General features: G+C 40.8%; 1 long non-coding RNA gene across 1 annotated transcript; it reads left to right on the top strand.

The window, feature by feature from the left end:
* Positions 1-8,031: 8,031 nt before the first annotated feature.
* On the top strand, positions 8,032-13,217 carry LOC118164433. The gene is made up of 3 exons (XR_004749499.1): positions 8,032-8,104; positions 10,180-10,220; positions 12,880-13,217. It is a non-coding gene; the product is annotated as an uncharacterized LOC118164433 (long non-coding RNA).
* Positions 13,218-26,554: the final 13,337 nt, after the last annotated feature.

Raw genomic sequence — 26,554 nt, 5'->3', positions numbered from 1 at the left:
AAAACTAACATCTCAGTTTTGAAGTGCAAGACATAAATGAAGGCAAAGAGCTGAAACAAACCTTGGTCGGCTTTGCAAAGCCCCTGGCTGAAGAAAGATAGGAGTAGACTGAAAAACAGGGGTGTCTGACCCCTTAGTTCCTAGCATCCCTGACTCATCAGTGAAATATCTCAGTGATGTTACACAAGCATGAAGCCATGGAGGTGGTTCAGTCCTATGTTGAACACTGTCACATCCCACAGTGACTTGTTTCTAAGTGCTTCATTTTTGTATGCTCAGTTTGACACAGCAGAAAATATATTAGAATCACTGAATATTCTGAGTTGCATCATCAAGTCCAACTTCTGCCTCCACCATGGACCACCCAAAAAACAAACCATATTGAGAGTGTGTCCAAATGCTGCTTGAACTCTGTCAATCTTGGTGTCATGACCACTTCCCTGGGGAGCCTCTCCCGGTGCCCGACCACCCTCTGAGTGAAGAACCATTTCCTAACACCGAGCCTGACCCTCCCCTGTCCAAGCTCCATGCCATTCCCTCGAGTCCTGTTGCTGTCCCCAGAGAGCAGAGCTCAGCTCCTGCCCCTCCACTCCCCTTGTTAGGGAGCTGCAGGCCACCATGAGGCCTCCCCTCAGCCTGCTCTGCTCTGGACTGAACAAATCATGGGACCTCATCTGCTTCTCATACATCTTGCCCTCTAGACACTTCACCATCTTTGTAGCCCTCCTTTGGACACTTTTTAATAATTTTAAGTACTACTTATATTGTGGCACCCAAAACTGCACACAATATTCCACATGAGGCCACACAGTGCAGAGCAGAGCAGGACAATCCTTTCCCTTGCCTGGCTGGCAGTGCTGTGCCTGATGCACCCCAGGGTACAGTTGGCCCTTTTGGAGGCCAGGGCAAACCCCAGGGCAAACTGCTGGCTTGTGTTCAACTTGCCATTGACCAAGAACACCAGATTCCTTTCCATGCATCTTCTCTTTACCCTCTTGTCTCACTGCCTGTACATATAGTCAGGGCTACATGGATGATGCAGAGTCATACACCAGAGAGAGTCCTGAAAGTGAACAAGTGCTGAGCATTGCTTTATTAAGGAATCTGGAAGCTGAGCAGCAAAAACACAGGCATTAAAATCATCAAGTTCTCCTGAAATATTTGGCCTATGTATGTCTGTGGGTATTGCAAAGGGCCACTCATATGCATGCACTGTTAAAAAATAAAAATAAATTATATGAACAATTGAACTGCTGAGTGTTGAATCATATGTTTTACACAGGTATGTATTTATTACAGCTCACTTCATAGAGGTGTTTGTATTGTCCAAGCATAATTTTAGGATATGGTCTTATTTCCCACAAAATTAGCACAAATAAATATTGGTATACTTATTTGTAGATATAATAAAGTGCTGTGTCGTAGAGTAAGCACACCTAAGGTCTTCTAACAGTGACTGTGATACTGCTGATCCAAGCATAAAATTGCTTAAAAACAGCCATTACTATGGGAACATATTATTTTAAATTTAGTAAAACATATCAGATTGTTGCATTCTAGAGAAATATTTCATTAATTTAAAAGACTTCCAATATCACTGCCCTTCCTGGTGCTATATACTCTGTAGAGGAAAAAACACACGGATGCAGAGAGCTATCACAGTTCTTAAGCCCAACAGTTGAAAACAAGCAAAACACTTTCCCTGCATTACAAAAATGGTTATATAATTACATATTCTACAGTACCAATTTATCAGCACATACCTCAGTTTGGAAAGTCTAATTTTCATCCCTAGCAGCAGCCAAAGCTGAATTAATGTTTTTATCAAGTGAATATTCCTAAAACTGAAAGACTGCTAGGTTTATATGAAAGGTTTCTAAATCATGGGCACACCAACAAGCCAGGAACTAGCTTGTCAGGAAAGGACAGAGGATTAAATCACCCTTCACCTCTGAAATCACCCTAACTGCCTCTGAAATATGAACATCATTCTGAAAGAGTGATGAAAAGATATCACAGAGTATCATAAAAATGTACTGGGTACTTTTGTCCATGTTTATGAGAAAGCATTGCCAACTGAGATGTATAAGTAAAATTCCAGCAAAATCAAATGTTACTTTAAATTACGGCAAAAGCCATCAATCTATAGACAAATCGCCTTTTAAAAGTTATCCTGTAATTTCTAAGTGGAAAGGCATGTAATTAATGCTCCTAGTAATTAAAAAATAAATGAATATAAGGTGTATCTTTATTCTGAAATGATTATATATATAAATAAAAAGACCTAAGTGTAAATCAACTGTTAAACATACTCTGTGTTGATTCTGTTTCTTAAGAAATACCAATAGATGCCCAATAAATCAGACGGTCTATTTTTTTTTTTTTTTTTTTTTCATTTTAAGAATAATATAAAACTGGCCTCAGTCCTGTATCTGAAACAGTACAGTCAGACTTTTAAGCCCACATGGCTAGGTGAGTTCTGTGGTTTTGTATAAATAGAACCAGAACTTGCTGACTGGTAGAGCTCAGAGGGTTCTGATCAGATGTGCAGTCTGAATGCAGGTCTGTAGCTAGCAGTGTCCCCTAGAGATCAATATTGGGTCCAGTCTTGCTCAACTTATCAGTGATGTGAATGAAAGGACAGAGTGCAGCCTCAACAGGTATGCTGTTGATACAAAACTGGGACAAGTGGTTGCACTGAGGGAGGAATAACTCCATACACCAGTATGGGTTGGGGGCTGAACTGTTGGAACGCAGCTCTGAGGAGAAGGACTTGGGAGTCCTGGTGGACAAGAGGTTAACCATGAGCCAAAAATGTGCCCTTGTGGCCAAGAAGGTCAGTGGTATTCTTGGCGGCATTGACCATCAGGTCAAGGGAGGTGATCCTCACACTCTGTTCATCACTCTGTGTGAGGCCACACCTGGAGTCCTGGGTCCAGTTCTGGGCTCCCCAATACCAGAGAGACCTGTAGCCACTGGAGACAGTCTAGCAGAGGGCTATGGAGATGATTAGCGGACAGGAGCATCTCTCTTGTGAGGAAAGCTGAGAGAGCTGGGCCTGTTTAGCCTGGAGAAGACTGAGAGGGGATCTTATCAATGTATACAAATGTCTTAAAGGATGGCACCAAGAGGATGGGGCCAGAATCATTTCAGTGGTGATCAGCAACAGGATAATAAGGCAATGGGCACAAACTGAAACACAGGAAGTTCCATCTGAATATGAGGCAAAATTTTACTGTAAGAATGCATTTCAGAGCACTGGAACACATTGTCTAGAGAGGTTGAAGATTCTCCTCTGGAGATATTCAAAACCTGCCCATACACAATCCTATGCAATGTGCTCTAGGTGACCCTGCTTGAGTGGGTGGGTTGGACTAGATGATCTTGAGGGGTCCCTTCCAATCTCTCTATGACTCTGTAAAAGCTCCTGTATTAGGACTCTAAGAAAATCATAAAAATATCTGTACCAAAGGGATGAAGAATGCAGTTTATTTAGGTGACTATTACAAACACATACTTATACACAGGTATCTCTATATACATATAGATAAAACCTTTCCTTTTCAATATTTCCTTTAACAATTGTACTCATTCTGGCTGGGATGGAGTTAACATTCTTCCCAGCAGCCTGTATGGTCCTGTGTTTTGGATTTGTGACTAAGACAGTGTTGATAACACACTGATGTTTTGTCTATTGATGAATAAGGATGGCACAGTGTCAAAGCTTTTTCTTTTTCTTTTTCGCAAGTCAGTGGGGCTGGATGGGATCCACCCGAGGGTACTGAGAGAAGTGGTGGAGGAGCTGGCCAAGCCGCTTTCCATCATTTATTGGCAGTCCTGGCTATCGGGGGAGGTCCCACTTGACTGGCGGCTAGCAAAAGTGACGCCCATCTACAAGAAGGGCCGGAGGGTAGACCTGGGGAACTATAGGCCTGTTAGTTTAACATCAGTGCCAGGGAAGCTCATGGAGCAGATTATCTTGGGTGTCATCACGCAGCAGTTGCAGGGCAAGCAGGCGATCAGGCCTAGTCAGCATGGGTTTATGAAGGGCAGGTCCTGCTTGACAAACCTGATCTCTTTCTATGACAAGGTGACATGCTTAGTGGATGAGGGAAAGGCTGTGGACGTGGTCTACCTTGACTTCAGTAAGGCATTTGACACTGTTCCACACAGCATTCTCCTCAGGAAACTGGCTGCTCATGGCTTGGACTGGCATACACTTCGTTGGGTTAAGAGCTGGCTGGATGGCCGGGCCCAGAGAGTTGTGGTGAATGGAGTCAAATCCAGTTGGAGGCTGGTCACTAGTGGAGTCCCCCAGGGCTCGGTCCTGGGGCCAGTCCTCTTTAACATCTTCATCGATGATCTGGATGAGGGGATTGAGTGCACCCTCAGCAAGTTTGCAGACGACACCAAGTTAGGCGCGTGTGTCGATCTGCTCGAGGGTAGAAAGGCTCTGCAGGAGGATCTGGGCAGGCTGGACCGATGGGCCGAGGCCAACAGTATGAAGTTCAACATGGCCAAGTGCCGGGTCCTGCACCTGGGGCACAACAACCCCAAACAGCGCTACAGGCCGGGAGATGAGTGGTTAGAAAGCTGCCAGGCAGAGAAGGACCTGGGAGTATTGGTTGACAGTTGGCTGAATATGAGCCAGCAGTGTGCTCAGGTGGCCAAGAAGGCCAGCAGCATCCTGGCTCGTATAAGAAACAGCGTGGCCAGCAGGTCCAGGGAAGTGATTGTCCCCCTGTACTTGGCTCTGGTGAGGACGCACCTCGAGTACTGCGTTCAGTTTTGGGCCCCTTGCTACAAGAAGGACATTAAGGTGCTCGAGTGAGTCCAGAGAAGGGCAACGAAGCTGGTGAAGGGTCTGGAGAACAAGTCTTACGAGGAGTGGCTGAGGGAGCTGGGACTGTTTAGCCTGGAGAAGAGGAGGCTCAGGGGTGACCTTATTGCACTCTACGGGTACCTCAAGGGAGGCTGTATCGAGGTGGGGGTTGGTCTGTTCTCCCACGTGCCTGGTGACAGGACGAGGGGGAATGGACTAAAGTTGCGCCAGGGGAGTTTTAGGTTGGATATTAGGAAGAACTTCTTTACTGAGTGGGTTGTTAGTCACTGGAATAGGCTGCCCAGGGAAGTGGTTGAGTCACCATCCATGGAGGTCTTGAAAATACATTTAGATGTAGAGCTTAGGGTTATGGTTTAGTGGAAGATTTGTTAGTGTTAGGTCAGAGGTTGGACTTGGTGATCTTGGAGGTCTCTTCCAACCTAGACTATTCTGTGATTCTGTGATTTTTTTTTAATTATTTATTTTATTTTATTTTTTTCCCTTTGCCCCCAGAGTAAGTAAACCATGAATGGGCAAGATGCTGGGAGGGGATGCAGCTGGAATAGCTGACCTGAATTGGCCAGAGTGATCTTCTGTACACTATAATGTACACTGTAAAAAAAACTGGAGGTATGGTAAGAAATGCAAGTGGGATTTGCTTTCAAGGTGGCCATTGCTCGGAGACTGGCTAGACATTGGTCTGCTTGTGAGAAGGTGGCGAGTGATTGTCTTTGCTTGTTTTCTTTTTCTTCTTTCTTTCATCTATTAAGCTGTCTCTATCTTGACCTACAATTCTTCTTGCTTTTGCATATCCTATTCTCTCCTCTGTTTCACTGGGGATAGGGAAGTGAATGAGCAGCTGTGTGGGTGCCTGGCTGTTGGTTGGGGTCTACCCACCACATTGACCAGTAGGAGTTTTGTGCATGATGACACAGGTCTTATTTTTAGGAATTATGATTAACACTGTAGTTCAGCCTAAAAATAATCTTATCAAGTAATGGACTCTTGAAAGAGTAATATGTACAAATAAAGGAAAAAGATGAAACGTCATTGGTCTTGGAATTTACCATTATGGTGATATTAAATCCTCAAAAGACACCTCCTGAATGTGGGTGAGGAGAGGCAGTTGAAGGAAGGTGTAGCTGAATGAAGGGGAAGTCCAATCTCTCAAAAAACACTGAAGGAATAAACCTTCAGTGATTTCAGATAATGTTAATTCAATTTCCTATGAAAAGTAAAATTTGAGAGCTATTTAATAGTGACTTTAGTTAAAGAAGATTAATTAAAATTGGGTACTGTGCGAAAAACTGCTGTTATTAGGGCTGCTGACCCAGGTGAAGATAATTTGAGAACAGGCATGGGGATCCCAATGATTTATACAGTTTAAATATGAAGGATTAGAGCAAATATTTTCTGTTTAAAAATGCACACTCTCTCCTGTATCATTTTATAAGGAATTGCTTTTCACAGCAGAAAGACATAATTCAAGCACTTCACAACAACAAAAAAGGAGAAAAATATCCGAAGTATAATATAAATGATCAACGATCTGAGACCAGGAAGTTATTTTAGTGGATGAGTTAGGATGCTCTTTATACACTACTAGGATAGCTCAAAGCACTCTGGGAGGCAACTACATTTTGACTGCAAATTTTTCTAAATTATATTCTTTTTCAGCTTTTAGTTACATTATGTGTACTTCCTTGAAGCAGGCACTTTACACTTACTCTTTTGAAAATTGAGATGATTCTTGAATTTAAACCATAGATTCAAAAGATAGCTCTTAGTTTCAGATGTGCTTGGTAGGGAGATATACAATTTCAGAAGTTCTGAGATTCAGCTACTAATCAAAACTTCCCCAAAGGCCAAGACAGTTTGAAGTCTACTTTTCAGGGAAAATACATACATGTATAAATCTTAGTCTGGAGTCAGAAGTTTGGTCCACATCCCCCACTGAACATAGCTTTCCACAGTCACTGTGAAAAGTAGTTTGCTGTTAAATGGACTAATTTTTTAGTGCTTTTTGTCTTCTTCCAACTGTATATACATGTACAGCTGAGACCAGGGCAAGGAAAATGTGGCTTGGTTATTATGTGTGTTCTACCACAATATTAATCTTAAATAGCATTTGATTGTCACAGGTGACAGCCTAGTTTATTAAGGTAAGTCAGTTTACCTGCACAAGCCACTGTGTAAAGTATGACAGGTTAGTTGCTGCCTCATTTGCAGTTGCAAAGTCCCAGCTGAGACATTCATTCACTGAGAGAATGTTGGGTGAATAACTAGGATTAAGAGCCACTAGAGTCATCCCAGGGGAAGCAGCTGTCACTCTGGAACAGAACCCTTGGCTTGTTTGAAGTATATACATAACATTTACTTTAGGCTGCTGTAGTAATTTATCTTAGCTACAATTCAGAGACGTAAGGTAATAAGTAAGGCTGGGAATTTCCACGTACATCCAATGACAAGAAGTAGGATCCTCCAAGGGGCAATTCAGAGCATGCAACTGAAGTAGCTGAAAATGGATGATGTGGTTACCTCCTTCTGTGCCTCATTTTCTTTATTCATTAAAGGGGAATAATAGTTTTTCTTTACTTCTCTTTTCTTTCCTCCCTCACACTTTCATTGCAAATGCATGGTGTTTCAGGTACAACTTCCTTCAAAGGCACAAAGGCAATTTAAAATCCTGCATTTCCCATATGTACTCTATTCTCTAAGAGCCAACACATCCTATGAGAAAAGTATGCTGGGAAGGAATAATGTTCTGGTGTTCATAACTTTGTATTTCTCAGCTTTGTCGTCATGGAATAGAAAAATTTTTCCACTTCCTATTATTATACCGATAGGCCAACTATCCTGTTTGACCTTTATGGCTGAACTAAACTGATCTCTGCAGATGAAAAGTTTATTTCAGATATTTGTTGACCATGCATAGGAACCATAAAAACCTGAAAGAAAATTTTCTGGATCAAATCCACTCCATAAAGGCCATATCATTGAGCTCATATAATAGTGGAGAAATCTGTTCTTAACAGTTAACTAACCAGTGCAGGAGGGCTTAGAGTGGGCATGTTAGATACTATGAGAACAGTACAATGAAAACTGGGTATCAACTGCTGCCTAGCCTGTCAGCTGGTTTGAATACAAGACACTAATTGCTAAGTGACTGTGCCTTCAACAGATGCTCAAGGGCTCATTAACCTCAGTGGGATAACAGACCCATTAACAGGCTCGTCTATAGATTAATCATTCAAGGCTTATGGAGACCTACATTCATCCACTGTAGGTTAAATTAATTCCATACCTTCACAGTCCCAAAGAATCTTTGGGAATACCTTTATTTATGACCTCTCTCCTATCAGAGCTCAATCAGGCTTTAGGAGGCTAGCAAGGAACTTTACTGTGGCTTAATTAGTGTGTTGAAAATGAGGTCAAACTTTTTGTGTGTGTGTGTGTGTGTGTGTGTGTGTGTGTGTGCACTGTTTGAAAAATTGGCTGAAATTCCAATGACTGTCTGAAAATATGTCTGAGATCGCTCTTCTGTTTTTTTCTCAGATCTAGAATTGGTTTCTGATACGTTTACTCTCAACCCAATCCTAAAGCATCTTTGTTTTTCAGACACTTATAATAGAAATAAAATGGAGGTAAGACTGAAGGAAAACTTAAACTAGTTTAAAATCATGATAATAATTCTTGAAGTTATTGAAGTGTACCTCAGGGACAATGCAGTCATTGGTCCCAGTCAACGTGGGTTCATGAAGGGTAGGTCCTGCCTAACAAATTTGATTTCCTTTTATGAGAAGATCACCCGGCTAGTTGACCAAGGGAAACCAGCTGATGTGAATTTTTTTGGACTTCAGCAAGGCTTCTGACACAGTTTCCCATAGGATCCTACTGGACAAAATGTCCAGCATACAACTAGACAAAATCATCATATGATGGGTGAGCAATTGGCTGAAGGGCAGGGCTCAAAGGGTTGTGGTAAATGGGGCCACATCAGGCTGGTGGATGGTCACTAGTGGGGTCCCTCAAGGCTCCATTTTAGGGCCAGTTCTCTTCAATGTTTTTATAAATGATTTGGATGTAGGACTAGAAGGTGTCTTGAGCAAATTTGCTGATGACACCAAACTTGGATGAGGGTGGAAAAGCCTTGCAGAGAGATCTGGACAGGTTGGAGAGCTGGGTGGTCACCAACCACATGAAGTTTAACAAAAGCAAGTGCTGGGTCCTGCACCTGGGATGGGGCAACCCTGGCTATACGTACGGACTGGGTGACGAGATGCTAGAGAGCAGCCCCACAGAGAGGGATCTGGGGGTAGTGGTTGACAGCAAGTTAAATATGAGCCAGCAGTGTGCCCTGGCAGCCAGGATGGCCAACCGTATCCTGGCGTGCATCAAGCACGGCATTGCTAGTCTGTTGAGGGAAGTGATTGTCCTGCTCTACTCTGCGCTGGTGCGGCCTCACCTCGAGTACTGTGTGCAGTTCTGGGCAACACAGTACAAAAAGGACATTAAACTGTTGGAGAGTGTCCAGAGGAGGGTGATGAAGATGGTGAAGTACCTGGAGGGGAAGACATATGAGGAGTGGTTGAGGTCACTGGGCCTGTTCAGCCTGGAGAAGAGGAGGCTGAAGGGGGACCTCATCACAGTCTACAACTTCCTCGTGAGGGGGAGTGGAGAGGCGGGTGACCTATTCTCCATAAACACCAGTGATAGAACTTGCAGGAACGGGGTTAAGCTGAGGCAGGGGAAGTTTAGGCTTGACTTCAGGAGGAGGTTCTTCACTGAGAAGGTGGCTGCACACTGGAACAGGCTCTCCAGTGAAGTAGTCACTTCACCGAGCCTGTCTGAATTTGAGAAGAGATTGGACTACTTAGTCACATGGTCTAAATTTTGGGTAGACCTGTGTGTTGCCAAGAGTTGGACTTGATGATCCTTATGGGTCCCTTCCAACTTGGGATATTCTATGATTATATGATTAATTCGACACTTCTCTAGTCTCTATCTGCCCTTTTTTTTTTTTTTTTTCTCCAAAGGATAGCAAAAGAAACCAAGACTGTACTTCTCAAAGGTAAAAATAACTCTGTGCTAAATGAACTGAGAAAGAAAACACAGGTCTACCTGCAAGTATGTGCCTGAGCAGTTTTCAATTCATTAAAGAAAAGAGGGCTGTCTTTTTAACTAGAAAATAAATTGTCAGATTCTTATTACTTGTTACAAGTGATCATTAAAATAAATATTAAAATAATACTTGCATAAACTTTTTTTTTTTTTTTTTTTCTTCCCTCTGTTATTTAGAAAAAAAGCTCTTCTCTTTACTCACTGTACTTTTCATTGTCTTTACTCTTGCTTTGTAGATAACATAGTGGTGAAGAGTCAATCTGGACAACCATTGCAGGTACATATATAGTGTTTCTTTTGGGGAAAATAGACTCTCTGACTGAGTTACTGAATTTTCAGATCTGTTTTGACTGCCGTAAAGATCAGTTCTGGAAGAGAGGCAGCTGTCTCTGAGAAGCTTCAGAGAGAGAAAGTTCTCATCTGTGTGATTGTGGACACCTAAATCGGCCAGGCAGGCTCTCTGGAGGTCTTCAAAGATACCTGTCTGTCTCTGCTGAATACACAGGCAACTTAGGTACAAGTTTAGAACACTCCTTAACTAAGCACCTGCAGTCAGGGTGCGAATAAAATGTTTAAATTGGGCATATTGCCTCTCAGCAGATATCATCTGCTGTAGTCATCTTCTGGGACACCTGGATAGAGCTGGCAGTAATCCCAGAAGCCAAAAGTTTGGTTATGATTTAAAACTAAATGTAAACTAATGTACCATATTCCCTTACACTTTTTTCACTCTGTGTTAATCATATCAGTAAATTCAATGTAAGTAATATATGCAGAACCCTGCCAAGGGTGTTTTAGAAAATAATTTCTGTTGCAGAATGTTGACCTGAGAGATTTAAAATGAATGCCTTAAAGGGGACCTGTTTAGAGAAAAAGTCAAAATTTGTACTAGGCTGCAGAAGAGAAATATTGGATACCTATTTACTGGTAAATTAGGTGGTGCTGTGGCATTTTCTTGGGCTTGGCACGTGACCGTCTGTATTATCAGAGTGGTCCCTGGTACAGTTTTGGCCCAGGACCAGCAGCATCCTCTCATGTTATTCCTAGGGACTGTTTGGGTGTTACCATAGGCCAGAGGTCACTTCTAAGAGACACGTTGCATTATATTTTTGGAGACCAAAGCTGTGTGGATACAGGCCCTTTCAGACTACCTGGCCTTAGTGCCTGAGACCAGCCCTAGACATTTTTAATTCAGTGGATTGGACTGCAAGTTTCAATGTTGACCTCTACAACCATCCCTGAAATGGTGCTCTGTAATAGTGCAAAGAACTGTACCAATCCCAAAACAACTCAGAAAATTTTGCTATCAATTTTGGAGGGCTGTAACTCCAATACTTGTTTGATTTGTGAATCCTCAGTACTGTCCTCTGATTTGAGTGGAAATTTTCAGTAAAAAATAAAGAAATCACAAGCTAGCTAAAGCGACAAGTAGAAGTTTTGAAAGGAACAACTAATGGTGGTTTTGTCAATTTTGATGTGGCTTACAAGCAAAACCATCACTTTTGAGTAGCAATAATAAGTCAGTTCTCTTGTTACAATTTCTGGATATCCGACAAAGTCCATCTTTTGAAAAAGGCAGTTATTTCTTTTAGTAGGATATATTTTTAAACACACCTGGCAGGAAAGTTTATAAGAGGAGTTTTGTTCTCATTGTCATGCATGAGCAAATATATGTAGGTGAGATTGCTTGTGAGTATTACCACCTTCATTCAATAAGACAGAAACAACCTCATGTATTAAGAAATGGCTTTGAAGTAGTCCCAAAAGTGTAAACTGTGGTTGTGCTCTGCCCTTCTAAGGAGATGGTTTCTGTCAAGCCATTGATTCTTCTCAGCCCTTTGAATGATGACTTGAGAGGTTTTGCTGTGTTGTAATTAGACAGAGAAGAAGCAAATCACTTTTAAAGTTAGCCCATACGAACACATTTGCTATTTGTGATATGCATGAAAATTAATTACAGTTTGAATTTACTCAACACAAAGAGAAGCTAGTGAATCACAATTTGCAGTTCATTGAATAAATGTCAGTTATTGATTTCTGTGGTTGAGTACTAGTGAGGTAATACCATGTTTGCCACTCATTAGAGGTGGCACAGCACAATATATCATAAAATGTAATTAGGGGAACATCAATCATTTAAAATATGCAGCTAAGATTAAATATATTGCTATGCATGGAGAAATGAAAGGGCTCATTAACAACATAGTATAATATGACAGCAAGAGAGAGCTTGATTTTCAAAAAAGGAATCTTCCACTGTGTTGAAGATCATGACAAGCCTCTTCTTCATATTTTAATTAAGGTTTTAATCTGATTTTGCTTATGCTGCTAGAACAGATGAACTTTCATGCTGAACATTTTGTCAAAAATATTTATGATAATGTTCGTTAACTGTTGATTAGTAGAACTTCTCATTAAGGCTCTTCAAAGACTGGGCAAATGCCTTTTTGAATGGGTTATTCAGTTCATCTTTGCCAAGATCTGAAATGCAGTTGTTTGATCACAACTTACTCCAACATGTCTTCGTCTTTTTTTGGTATCTCACATGTGTGGAGAGACAGTGAGTCAGGACAATGAGAAACAGGGAGGGAGGGAAAAATCAAAGCTTTACTTCACTGTGACGGAACTTCTTCAAGGAGGGAAAAAAAGAAAAAAAGGAAAAAAAAGAGGGGGGGAGGGGGAGCTGAGGAAAAGTTAACACCCTTACATACTTCTCCTTTCTTTAGCAACTTGAGTAGAATTTCAGTAAGGGTGGTTCTTGCAGTTCCATAAAGTGTGATTCTACTCTGAGATGTTAGAAATGTTTGAAAAGTCGAATGCCTGTACAGAAGGCTAATTTTAGCTCCACATGCAGTGGAGGGATCCAATTCTTGTGAATAGTGTGAAAATGATCTTTTTACCCCTTCCTGCAGAGTCCCTCATCTGTTCTGTCCTAGGCTGTTCTTTCATCTGAGCTGCCAGGCTGAAGTAACAGCTGAGAAGAGAAGTCTCCTAGGAGGAAAAACACTACCAAATAGCTTGGCTAATTCTGCCACTTCAAAACCTTTAAAAACTTCCTTACCTGAGGCAGCACTGGATTTTATAAGTAATCTAGTTTTAGGAAGTGTGGTTCTGTGAGAAAGGGCCTCATTATGCCATGTGCTGAGTAGGAGGCAAAGCTCCTGTCTAGCAGAGACTTTCTGTGTTTTTAATGATTATCAGGTATTCAGACCCTGATTGTAATCTTAATATAAAGCAAACCATACTAGCATTTCACACTAGAAGTTTTCAGATATCATTAAAAAAAAAAAAAAAAAAGAATTCTAGTTGCATTTTTTTCCACCTTCCCTCTTAGGGGGGGGAAGGTGCTATCTCTGTCAGCACCTTAATTCATTATTGAACTCTAAAAAGTTCATTGAAAAGGTTTTATCAGCCTCTCAGTACCCCTACCCCTAGGGTCCTTTGCTCAGTTAAAATCCAAAGCCAGTGCTAGGACTCTGTCTCTCTGAGAACACTTCTTCTGCTGTCGTGTCTGGAATCCAGGCCTCTTTCAGAATTTTTATGAGGATGCAAAAGCAGACAGTACCTTAGTCCTAAAACACCTGATCTCTAGATCTTTTTTTTTTTTTTTTTTTTTTTTTTCTCCTAGGAATGAATTTAATGTAGCAGTATTTGTTCAAAAATACTACTCCACCAATTCACCACACCCTTTTAAAATGAGCTGTCTTCCCATCTCTTTTCTAACAGGTTTTCCAGAGGCCTACTGATCCCTGTTGATATGTCTATGCCTTTGAAAAGGAGAGAGTGCCAAACTGGGAAAGGAGAAGAACTGTGGACTGTGAATTGTAGAAGGCTGTAGATCATAGGACTGTAGGCATGCAGCACTCCCAGTCTGTGATTGGCCCAAGTGGCATCAGTGAGAAATGGTCATCTCTAGGATTACAAAACCCCTTGACTATAATGATCATACATTTGACTTTAGAATTTTGCTATAGATCTATTAACATTGAACAGTTTACATTCCTGTCATGTGTGTATACAACTATGTAAAAAAAACACATAGGTTGATTTACTTCACAGAAGAATCACAGAATAGTCTAGGTTGGAAGAGACCTCCAAGATCACCAAGTCCAACCTCTGACCTAACGCTAACAAATCTTCCACTAAACCATATCCCTAAGCTCTACATCTAAATGTATTTTCAAGACCTCCATGGATGGTGACTCAACCACTTCCCTGGGCAGCCTATTCACCCATTCAGTAAAGAGGTTTAGTGACCCATTCAGTAAAGAGGTTTTTCCTAATATCCAACCTAAACCTTCCCTGGCACAACTTTAGTCCATTCCCCCTTGTCTTGTCACCAGGCACGTGGGAGAACAGACCAACCCCCACCTCGATACAGCCTCCCTTGAGGTACCCGTAGAGTGCAATAAGGTCACCCCTGAGCCTCCTCTTCTCCAGGCTAAACAGTCCCAGCTCCCTCAGCCACTCCTCGTAAGACTTGTTCTCCAGACCCTTCACCAGCTTCGTTGCCCTTCTCTGGACTCACTCGAGCACCTTAATGTCCTTCTTGTAGCAAGGGGCCCAAAACTGAACGCAGTACTCGAGGTGCGTCCTCACCAGAGCCAAGTACAGGGGGACAATCACTTCCCTGGACCTGCTGGCCACGCTGTTTCTTATACGAGCCAGGATGCTGCTGGCCTTCTTGGCCACCTGAGCACACTGCTGGCTCATATTCAGCCAACTGTCAACCAATACTCCCAGGTCCTTCTCTGCCTGGCAGCTTTCTAACCACTCATCTCCCGGCCTGTAGCGCTGTTTGGGGTTGTTGTGCCCCAGGTGCAGGACCCGGCACTTGGCCATGTTGAACTTCATACTGTTGGCCTCGGCCCATCGGTCCAGCCTGCCCAGATCCTCCTGCAGAGCCTTCCTACCCTCGAGCAGATCGACACACGCGCCTAACTTGGTGTCGTCTGCAAACTTGCTGAGGGTGCACTCGATCCCCTCATCCAGATCATCGATGAAGATGTTAAAGAGGACTGGCCCCAGGACCGAGCCCTGGGGGACTCCACTAGTGACCGGCCTCCAACTGGATTTGACTCCATTCACCACAACTCTCTGGGCCCGGCCATCCAGCCAGCTCTTAACCCAACGAAGTGTATGCCAGTCCAAGCCATGAGCAGCCAGTTTCCTGAGGAGAATGCTGTGTGGAACGGTGTCAAATGCCTGTGTATTTGACTGTGTAAAGGCTTGTAAAGCTAATTCAGACAGCTTATGTACTTTAACTGGTTTCTAGCTGCCACTCCAGCAGGGTATAGGTGTCTTGCATAGATGTCTTGCATTCTTCCCATGTCTGCCAGCTCTTTGTTACTGTCTGTGATACCCTGGGGCCTCTAAACTGTTATATATTGCCAATGTGTGAGGAACTAAAAATTTCCTAGACTTAGGGTGAATTGAACCCTACCTAGCTCTCAGCTGTGTTGACATATCCATCTGATCTTTAAGCTTCCTTTGTAGTCCCAGGAGAGAATCATCTGAGTAGCTATAGTTTTAGATCACTGTGTTGCATGTTCTCCTTCTATGTCCCCGCTCCTCCATAGAGCTTACCTTGCATGGTGTTTGGATCCTTTTATTTGAAAGAAAAAAAAAAGAAAGAGAGAGAAAGAGATCTGAAGTAAATTGCAGATTCCAGAATGTTTCTTTCTATTGGGACAATTTTATCATATGATGGGACACAAATTTGTGATATTTTATCTTGCACAAAGACAGAGCTCAGCTTTAATTTCTTACAAATATGTTCACTTGGATATAGTTTTCATGTAGGTGTGCAGGGAGAATGTAACTACACTTAATTTTCATTTCTAGATGTTGCCACAGAATCTCAGATATTTTCTGTAACACTGGTAACTTTCATCCTATGTTTGACAGTTAGATAGTATAAAGCAAAGAAGATTTCTGAGTGTTGAAAAACTATTTTCCGTGTCCTTACAATATATTACTAGATTACTCTGAAACAAACCAAAATGCCCCTTATGTGCAGATCATCCTCTTCCTGATATCTGTGGCTTTTTACCTTTTAGATATTTCCTCAACCAGGTACAGAAATGCCAAATATTGGTGGAGATGTAAGGTCCAGATCTTGTGGATTTTTGAGTTAAATTCACACATAGAGCTAGACCTGAATTCAAAAAGTATCTTTATGTCTACAGTAAGGTGTTGATTGAGTCAAGGTGTCTCACTTTAAGAGAACTGCTTTTCTCTAAATACCTTCTCAGGTGCTTTCTGACTAAGAGCCTAAACTACAAAGGCATCTCAGCATTTGACATTAGCAAATGAAGACACTCACATGGAAGTATTCAAGACCTGATAGAGTGATGGATTTTCCTTATCCCCTCCTTTTGCTTCTAGCCAGAGCTTAATCTTGTGGTGTTCTTAGATTACCTAACATATCTCAGCTGTAAACATAGGGCAATCATAGGATGCCAATGAGTTCAGTGATTGCTCTGTTAGGAAGAAATGAAACCTGCTATTTAATCATTTAATATGACTTAAAAAATAAATAAATAAAAGTGTTTCATAGAATCACAGAATATCCCAAGTTGGAAGGGATCCATAAGGATCATCAAGTCCAACTCCTGGCACCACACAGGTCTACCCAAAAATGTGGCTAAGTGCATAATCCAAATACTTCTTAAACTCCAAAAGGCTTGATGCCATGACCACTTTTCCAGGGGAGCCTGTTCAATGTGCAACACCATTCCCACAGGTCCTATCACTGGTCACTAAAGAGAACAGATCGACACCTGCCCCTCCACTCCCCCTCGTGAGGAAACTGTAGACCTTGATGAGGTCTCCCTTCAGCCTCCTCTTTTCTAGGCTGAACAGGCCAAGTGACCTCAGCTGCTCCTCATACATCTTCCCTTCTAGGCCCTTCACCATCTTCATAGCCCTCCTCTGGACACTCTCCAACAGTTTAATGTCCTTTTTGTACTGTGGTGCCCAGAACTGCACAGCATACTTGAGGTGACGTCGCAGGAGCTGTTTGTTGATGGGTAGAAGTGAATAAGAGAAGGTTAAGGGTCTTGGGATTAAGGTGATCAGATTTTTGTTTGGAATAAAAGACAAGAATTGTGTGTAGGTTTACTTGAAGGAAAACATGTCCCAGCATGTTCATGCAACACAAAGAAGGAGTAAGAAATGAAGCCAATGCCACTTTGTCAAATCATAGAGCAGAGTCGGGTTTTGTAATGCATTGAGGAGCACTGGCTGTTACTGGGGTCTCTGTGTATTTTTGTTGTAGCTGTGGAACTGTGCACATTGAAAGGGTTATGGGTTGAGAAGAATAGCTAGATAAATCTCCATTATCTTGGATAAAAACTAGGAATGAAATAACATCCTAGTGACTCTTGTTAGAAGACTAGAGCTGTCCTAGACTACAAAAATACATGTTTTTCCCTATTTTTGTTCTGAGATTTTATTTTATTTTATTTTTTTTCCTCTCCAGATTTTCTGGAATATTTGGTGCTAAGATAGATGATAAACTTTTAAACAAAAACTTTCAAATTGAATAAAATAATAACTTTTAATATCAAAAAACATTGTGCAAGCAAAATAAGAAATGCTGTAGGCTCTGTTGGTAATGTATCTACAATATTTTACATGCACATGTAATGTACATCTGTGTTGTATTGGTCAATAATGGGGTAGAAAGAGCTAAGTAAATTGATTGCCTATATAAATTCAGACCCAAGACAGTAATTGTATAATTAATGTGTATTGCACAGCTTTAGCTGAAAATGTACAAACCTCATCTACTTAGCAATATACATTTAAATAATGTTTCAGAATTCCAGGGAGACACTACAGTGTATGAATAAAATAGCATTAATCTATGCCTAGTTGAGTTGAATGCACAGCCTGAATATATTAATTTATTTAAAGCAATCCACGAATGTGCCCCAGTGCATTCTTACAAAGTTAGCCATGTAGAGAGCCTTTGATAGTCTCCTTTTTATCTTTATTTTCAAATAAAAGGAACAATTAAAGAAAGCATTTAGCTAAATAAAGAAGAAAATGCAAGGTTAAAAAAAAAAAAAGAAAAAAATGTGAGTCAGCCAGTCTTTCTGTATCATTCAACAGGCAGCAGACAGAAATTGGCAGGAGCCCATCTTTCTCCATAGGTGAAGGCAACAGTCTGAGCTCCACTGAACAATGACTTTTCCTAATGCATCAAAATTACAGTGACAACTGTGCTAAATAACTTTCTCTTGGAAGCGTGTGGAAGTTTCAAATGTGTTATTAGCTCTTACAATTGTTCATTTGGTGAGGTAGTCTGCTGGTTGAATATTGAACTGCAGTACAGTGAACACGAATGCAGTTAGTCATGGGCTTGAAAGAAAATTTTAAATACATAGCTTGACTTTCTGAAGGTTTAGTAGTTCTTAGTGTTTGCTCCCTGTATTGACAAGTAGAAAAAATTTATTAATTCCACTGATATAAATGAACCCAAAAAGGGAGAGGTGTCAAAGACAGGATTTTTCAAAGTGTGGTGTTAACTTTGGTCTAAGACCAAGAGCTCATAATTTGCCCATGTCATAAAAGCACAGATCACAGGATAATTTAGCTTGGGAGTGACCTCAGGACGTCTCTAGTCCAACATCCTAAAGTTGGTGAGAGTGGATTGCACTGTCTTTAGGGTAAGAGCCAATCCTAGTTGTACTCAAAACACTTGAAAAATCACCTCTTTATGCTCAACTTACTGCAACTATTACAGCTGTACTGCTGTTATCTATACAGACTGCAGAGCTTTGGACCTCCTAAGCATTTCAGGCCTTCCAAAGGTTGAGAGGGAAATTTTACATGCACAAAACACCCTAACAAACGCTCTTACAATAAATATGATTTCAGAAATGGAAAAATACCTTTTGAGGGTAGGGGCAACTGAATTCCACCTTCTACAACAGGGTGAGATGCCAGTTCTCTGGAATTTACTGAATACTGACTCCATTGCCTTCAGTGTGGAGGTTGGAGGCCATCTCAGGCACAACAATCACAAATTAATAAAGTTGTTGTTTCTTGGAAAAATCAAGGAGGAGGGTTAGCAAAACTGTCCCCCTGGACTTCCAGAGGGCAGACTTTGGCCTCTTGAGGAGACTGGTTGGCGGAGTCCATTTGGAGGCAGTTCTGAAGGGCAAAGGAATCCAGAAAGACTGGACACTTTTCAAGAGAAAAATTCTAAAGGCACAGGAGCAAGTCGTTCCCACATAATGAAAGATGAGCCAGTGCAGAATAAGACTGGCCTGAATGAACTGAGAACTGTGTCTAGAGCTCAGAAAGAAAAAGAGGGTTTATGACCTTTGGAAGAAGGGGCGGGCCACTCAGGAAGATTACAAAGATGTTGTGAGGGATAAAACTAGAAGGGCCAAAGCCCAACTGGAGTTCAGTCTGGCTATTACTGTTAAAGACAACAAAAATGTTTTTATAAATACATAGAAAAGGAGGCTGAAGGAGAATCTCCATCCTTTATTGGATGTCAAGGGGAACACAGTGACAAAAGATAAGGAAAAGGCTGAGGTACTTAATGCCTTCTTTGCCTCAGTCTTTAGCAACAAGGCCAGTTGTTCTCCAGGTACTCATCCCTCTAAGCATGGTATATAGGGACAAGGAGCAAAATGAAGCCATTATAATCCACAAGGAAATGGTTATCAACCTCCTACTCTATTTATCTTGCCCCATAGACTTGTGTAAATCTGGGATTCACCTGAGGTCACTGAGGGAGCTGGGAAAATGCTTGGCAAACTGCTTTCCATAATTTATCAGCACTCCTGACTATTAAGGGAGGTCCCACATGACTGGCAGCTAGCAAATGTGACACCCATCTACAAGAAGGGCTGGAAGGAAGACCTGGGAAACTACAGGTCTGACCTAGGTGCTGAAGAAGCTCAGCAGATTATCTTGAGTGCCATCATTCAGCACTTACAGAACAACCCAGTGATCAGGCCCAGTCAGCACAGGTTTATATAAGGCAGGTCCTGCTTGACGAACCTGATCTCCTTCTACAACAAAGTGACAGGCTCAGTGGACGAGGGAAAGGCTGTGGATGTGATACACCTTGACTTCAGTAAGGCTTTTGACACCATTCCCCACAGTATTCTCCTGAAGAAGCTGACTGCTTGAGACTTGGACAGGTGTATGCTTTGTTTGGATAAAAACTGGTTGGGTGACTGGGCCCAAAGAGTCATGGTGAATGGAATTAAATCCAGCTGGAGGCCAGTCACTAGTGGTATCCCCCCAGGGCTTGGTACTGGGGCCAGTTCTCTTCAATATCTTTATCAATAATCTGGATGAGAGGATCAAGTGCACCCTCACTAAACTGGCAGATAACACCAAGTTAGGTACATGTGTCGATCTGCTCAAGTGTAGGAAGTCTCTGCAGATGGATCTGGATGGGCTGGACTGATGGGCTGAGGCCAACTGTATGAGGTTCAGCAAGGTTAAGTCCTTGCTGTGCAGGTCCTGCACTTGGGGCACAACAACCCCATGCAGCACTACCAGCTGTGGGAAGATTGGCTGGAAACCTGTCTGAGGGTATAGGTTGATAGCCATCTGAACATGAGCCAGCAGTGTGCTCAAGTGGCCAAGAAGGCCAACAGCATCCTGGCTGGTATCAGAAATAGTGTGGCCAGCAGGACTGGGGGAAGTGATTGTTCCCCTGTACTCAGCTCTGGTGAGTACCTTGAATACTGTGTTCACTTTTGGGCCCCTCACTACAAGAAGGACATTAAGGCCCTGGAATGTGTCCAAATAAATGCAGCAAAGATAGTGAAGGGTCTAGAAAACAAGTCTTATGAGGAGCAGCTGAGGAAGCTGGTTTTTTTTAGCTTGGAGAAAAGGAAGCTCAGGGAGACCTACTGTACTTTACAATTACCTTAAAGGAAGTTGTAACATGGCGAGGATCTGGCTTTTATCCCAAGCACCAAGTGCTAGAGGAAATGGCCTCAAGTTGCACCAGGGGAGGAGGTTTAGTTGGGATATTAGGAGACTATATTTATTTATTTTTTTTCTGAAAGGGTTGCACTACATTAAAATAGGCTGCCCAGGGAAGTGGTTGAGTCACCATCCCTGGAGGTCTTCAAGAAACGTGTAGATGTAGAACTTAGTAGCATGTTTTAATTATGGACTTCAGTACTAGGTTAAGTGTTGGACTAGATGATCTTAGAGATCTTTTCCAACATAGAATCATAGATCATAGAATCATAGATTCATTAAGGTTGGAAAAGACCTCCAAGATCATCTGGTCCAACCATCCCCCTACTACCACTATCACATTCTAAATCACATCCTTAAGTACCACATCCAACCTTTCCTTAAACTCCCCTCCAGTTTGGGGTGGTTTGCAGTGAAAACTGCCCTCAAGTAGGCAGAGTGAAAATCTGAATCTCTGTCTCACACATCCCAGGCCAGCCTGTTAAGATATATCAGATTGTCTTGAAAGTTTTACTGTTGTTGTTGTTTTACTTCGCAACTGTGTTACTCTTCCAGCAATTGCTTCAGGGTAATAATTTTGAAAGATCAAAATTTAATGCAAACTGAATCACTGTTTCAGGTCAAAGTAGATTTTGCAAAAAAAAAGATGAGCACCACATCACTTTAGAATCTGCACCATTACAGATCAGAGTTATCCCTTGTAATTTTTCCTCTTTCCTTTTTAATACTGGTACCACATCAACATTTCTTGACCTTCTTCCTATAGGTAAATTTTCTACTCTTTTTCCTCTTTCCCTTCTGTAACAGTAATCCTGCCCATTGTTCTTTATGCTGTCCTCAGTCACTTCAAGAAAATTGCCCATGAGAGACTGTCCAAAGCATTCATTCTACTTAAAGTTTAACTAAGAAAAAACTACTAGTACTATCATAGTCTGAATAAAAATACTAAAGTATAGTACTATATTTTGTCACTGCATATTTCAATATGAGTGCCTGTAATTTGGGGGTAAGGATATGTTTACAAAGCATCTTTTGGATTAAAAATAGTTTCCTCATATTTTTTCACAGTAATGATGTACTGGTGAAGACTTCCCAAAACAGTGCTCTGAATCATATACATTAGACACATCAAAATATATAGAAAAGCTTCAACACTATCTACAAATGACGCCAGCACAAAAAGCTTCCCATAACTGTTTTTCATTTCTGCTAGGAATGCTAAAAAAAAAAAAAAAAAAAAAAAAAAAAGCTGTCAAACTCAATTTTATTTGATGTATGATGACAGTTTCAAGAAATATACTAATTTCTTCAAATAAATTAGATTACCACCATATTTAATGAAAATCAAGTCTCTGGTGAAGTTCCTAAAGCCAACCTATTGAATAAAGTATCAGCATTGGCTCATATTGTTATCTGCAGCACAGTTTATGAACTCTAAGACAAGACTAAGTTAATCATATCTCTGTTGCCTCAGTAATATGAACTAATCAGGTGTATGATTCCAATGGAAGCTTAGACATCTAAGTCACATTTAGATATCTACATTTAAGTGAGATAATCCAACACTTGATGGATTTTTAGGAACATTCAATTTAGGCACATTCAATTGCCTAAATGTAGGTGTATAGTATTAGATTTGTTATTACATATTCTGCGTGTCATCCAGCTGCCTGTATTGATGACACAGGGTCTCCTACAAGTCCTGGGTCAACCTGCCAGATCCATCTGGATACTGTGTATATGCTAAGGCATGCCAGATGACACCAGCTCCTATGTTCAGGTGACTAAATCAAGATCTTGGGGTCTACAAACAGAACAGCCGGCTAGCAATCTGTGTGTGTGTGGTATGAACAGAGAAAGCTACAGGGCTAATTTTTCCAACTGCATGGAAAGTACCAGCAAACATTCTGAGGAAGTATCATTGGTTTGGGATTTACCTTGTCATTTGTCATCAGTAAAGACTGTCCCACTCTCATCAGCTGACACTTGCACTGCAGTTCCAACCAGCATCCGTCACTAGATATGACAGAGAAGAGGGGCAATCCTCTCTATAACTGTCACAAACAAGATGATTAAAGAATATGAATGAAAGATCATGCACACATATGGCTAGAGACTTCTGGTGAAGTTCAGGTCATCTAATTTCTTATTTGTTAGTAAAGTAAAACCAACTGCATAACCCTGACATGCTTTGAAAATGTCCAAAGCTGCATTATGTTTGAAGGGAGAGAATGGGTATGAGGTAATTTGAGAGGTATTGGGCAAATTGTGTGAAGTACAGAGAGATTAATCTCAGGTAACATTAGCCACCTTATGATTAGTGTAATTTTAGCTAATCACTTATGCTCTTTCTCTGGAGAACAGAGATACTTCAAGAGCGTGGTGCATAAATGTTGAAGACAGATTAAATGAATTTTCCAGATCCTCAGCTGATGAAATTTAGGAAGCTATCTGAGACCAGTTGCCTGACTTTTATATAGCTAATATCAGATGAGGTGAGTCCCATGTGCAATATTGACCTTCTGTAACATAAGTGAATGGACCCTTTCTGTGTCAGTTTATTTGGCTGGAAAGGAATCAGATTAGGTAATGAATGAAAGAAAAATATTGACATGAAAATTGATGGTGTTTGGTTATTTAGATTATTATTTTTTATATATATATATTTTATTTTTTCCTCTTTTTCACAATATTAAAGCTTTCTGGGGGCTGTTGTTCTACTGGGTATTAATTTGAAAGTTAACCTAAGATGTTAACCTATTGTATTCAGATTTTATTGCCATTATTCTCATTCAGGAACAGGGAAAAGAGTAGTAGGGCAACTTGGTTTTAAGAAGACAGAGTGCAGGACTGAAAGAACAAATATTTTCCTTGTTGCAGGTTTCAGAACAGCAAGATTTGAGAGACAGTCTCCCTCCTATTCTAGTTCTTAAAATTGATTTGGCAACAGTTATACGTGCCTGAAATGTACTAAAAAACACTGTAGTGACTGGAAATGGTAATCTGTGTACTTTCACCATTTTAGGGCACCAATGCAAAAGAATATTTTATTGAGCTGGAACTGAAGATACAAGCTTACATGATTATATGTCAAATATGCTGAACCCCATGCTCAGATGTGGACAGCTTTCTCTGTTATATGATGGAATATAGATGGCTAGGAGCAGAGAGAGTTTTGGCCTCTTTCACTGACATTTTGCAATCTGAACTCATTAACAAGCAAGTCATGTTTTGCATATCTTCTGTCTCAGCTTGTGGATTTTTTTTTAACTTTGCCTTAAGCTTTAATTTTCCTTCCTGTTTCTCAGCAATTGCCAATAACATATTGTTTTATTTAAACTGAATAAAGTTTGCTATTAAAGATGTTGCTATTATCAGCTTCAAAAATTAAGAATAATAATTCAAAAGTCAAGCTTCAAAACCTGCAAGAATTCATTAAAATAAAAATCACAGAACTACAGAATGGTTATGGTTGGAAGGGACCTCTGGAGATTATCTGGTCCAACCCTTCAGCTCAAGCAGGAGCACCTAGAGCAGGTTGTCCAGGACCACGTCCAGGTAGATTTTGAAGATTTCCAAGGAGGGAGACTCCACAACATCTTTGGGCAACCTATTCAAGCGCTCTGTCATCCACACAGTGAAGTCATGCTTCTTGATAAAAGATAAAGAAGAAAAGTCTTCTATTCATATTGTTATTATATTGTATTCTTCTATTGACTTTTGATTATTATTTATTCCTAGAGAAAGAAATCATCCCATCTTCTAAATTTTTGGACAAGGGTGAATTTTTAGCTTCAAATTTGAATTTTCTTATTACCTCACATTCATTTCTCCCAGTCATGCTGTGTCTGTCATTATATCCTCTGCTCCACATCCTCACTGGTAATGACATGCCCTTATATCCATTTGAGTTGTACCTCTCCTTAGTTGCCTGTCCCCCAGCCAGTGAATTAATTATGCTTCCAGGATTATGCTTCCATTTAAAGCTCACATTTGACCCTGGCCATTCTGATCACCCAGTTTGGTTTTGTCTATCCAAGTGTAGACTTGTACTGTGTACATGTTGGTAGTGCAGCTAGTCAGCTCTGTGGCCTTTAAAGACAAAGGAGAGAAATACAGACTGCATCTCATCTTACAGTTGATAGTAAAAATGAGTTAGAAGAATCTTTTATTGTAATTAAAGTTTTCATATTGAAAGGGCCTAGGGTGACAGGCTTGAATTAACCGGTCTGTACTGCAGACCTGTAAAGATTGGCTCTATAGATAACACTTCTGCAACATTCAGGGTTTATTAGTCATTGTTTTTCTCTTTCAGCATTGCATATAGAAGGAAGGCACCAGGAATGATCAGTATTTTATTTTATTTATTATTTTTTAATGAGAGAGGTGAGGGAAAGAATTAATAAATATTTTGTGATGCTTCTTGTAAGGAAAAGTGCAATAAGTGGTTAAACTGGGTTCTGAAATGATATTGGAATAAGCGGCTGCCTCCTTTGTAACCACAGACAGGTAGCAAATGCACGTGGGAGTCTGGAGGTTCGATTTACTGAGAACAGCAAGCTTCATTTCTTGTCTGGAAGTGCTAAATAGCTAAGAATTGATATAATCAACCTAAAGGAAATAAGATGCCCTTGTCTTTAAGCATGATTGATCAAGAAAACATAAGTGATCATGTTATATTAGATGATTGCAATGGGTTTACATCTTAATAAATGCTGGACAATTTACTTCTTGACTAAGCCTGGGATAAAATACAGACTGTAAGTCCTGCCATATGTTTTCATGACTTAACTGAGAATTGAGTGGATTAAAAACTCAGTGGTTTTTAGAGCTTCCTGCTGTGTGTACCTTCAAAAACTTAGTGGAGTTGCAGCTTCCATTTCCAGAAAGGTAAGAAAACGGGGACAGAGTTCCAGGAAATCTCATGTAGCAGAGTTTCTTCCTTCTGCACATACTGAGAAATGATCCACAGACACTGTAGTCCGCAGAAGAGAAGAAGACTAACCACTGTACTGGCTTCTGTGGTTTGCTGATTGATCTGCCTCAAAGACATTGTCATGAATTTGCAGCTCTGAGATGTATTCACATCAGATTTTTAAATATCATACTATTTTATTCTGTCTTAGTAAGGCTCTGTAGATGACTCTAGGTTTATTCTTCTGGACTAGTTGGAGCCTGAGACAGAACAACAAAGAATGCAGTGAAGTAGGGTAACCTCAAACAAACAAATAAATAAATAAAATTGTTCTTAAGTCAACAGGAGAAAGCTATACTGTCTTTTACAATGTATTTTTCTTCAGACATTCTATTTTCTCTCTGATCATCCACCTTAACAGATCTGCAAACATACATACACTGGTAGGTGAGCCCTGGTACTCTTGTATTATGCTTAACATAATAAATCATGTTGAAGTCCAGTGATTCGGGACATACATTTTGGGAAACTCAAAGACAGGAGCCCTGGACTCCTATGTTCCTTTGCTCACAGCATGATTAATTACACAAAAAGATGCATTTGTATTTGAGAGGCATCCCAAAAAGATATAAAGAATTAAAATGAGGCATTGGACAGGCAAGGATGTGCAATTGTTGTGTCTCAGCCACTCTGAAAATACCAGAGCAGCCAAATCTCCATGGAAAGCATGT

Source organism: Oxyura jamaicensis, chromosome 1 (assembly GCF_011077185.1).
Source record: "Oxyura jamaicensis isolate SHBP4307 breed ruddy duck chromosome 1, BPBGC_Ojam_1.0, whole genome shotgun sequence".
In the NCBI taxonomy this organism is placed as follows: Eukaryota; Metazoa; Chordata; class Aves; order Anseriformes; family Anatidae; genus Oxyura; species Oxyura jamaicensis.
Note: the sequence above shows the minus strand (reverse complement) of the source record. Positions and strands in the feature narration are given on the sequence as shown.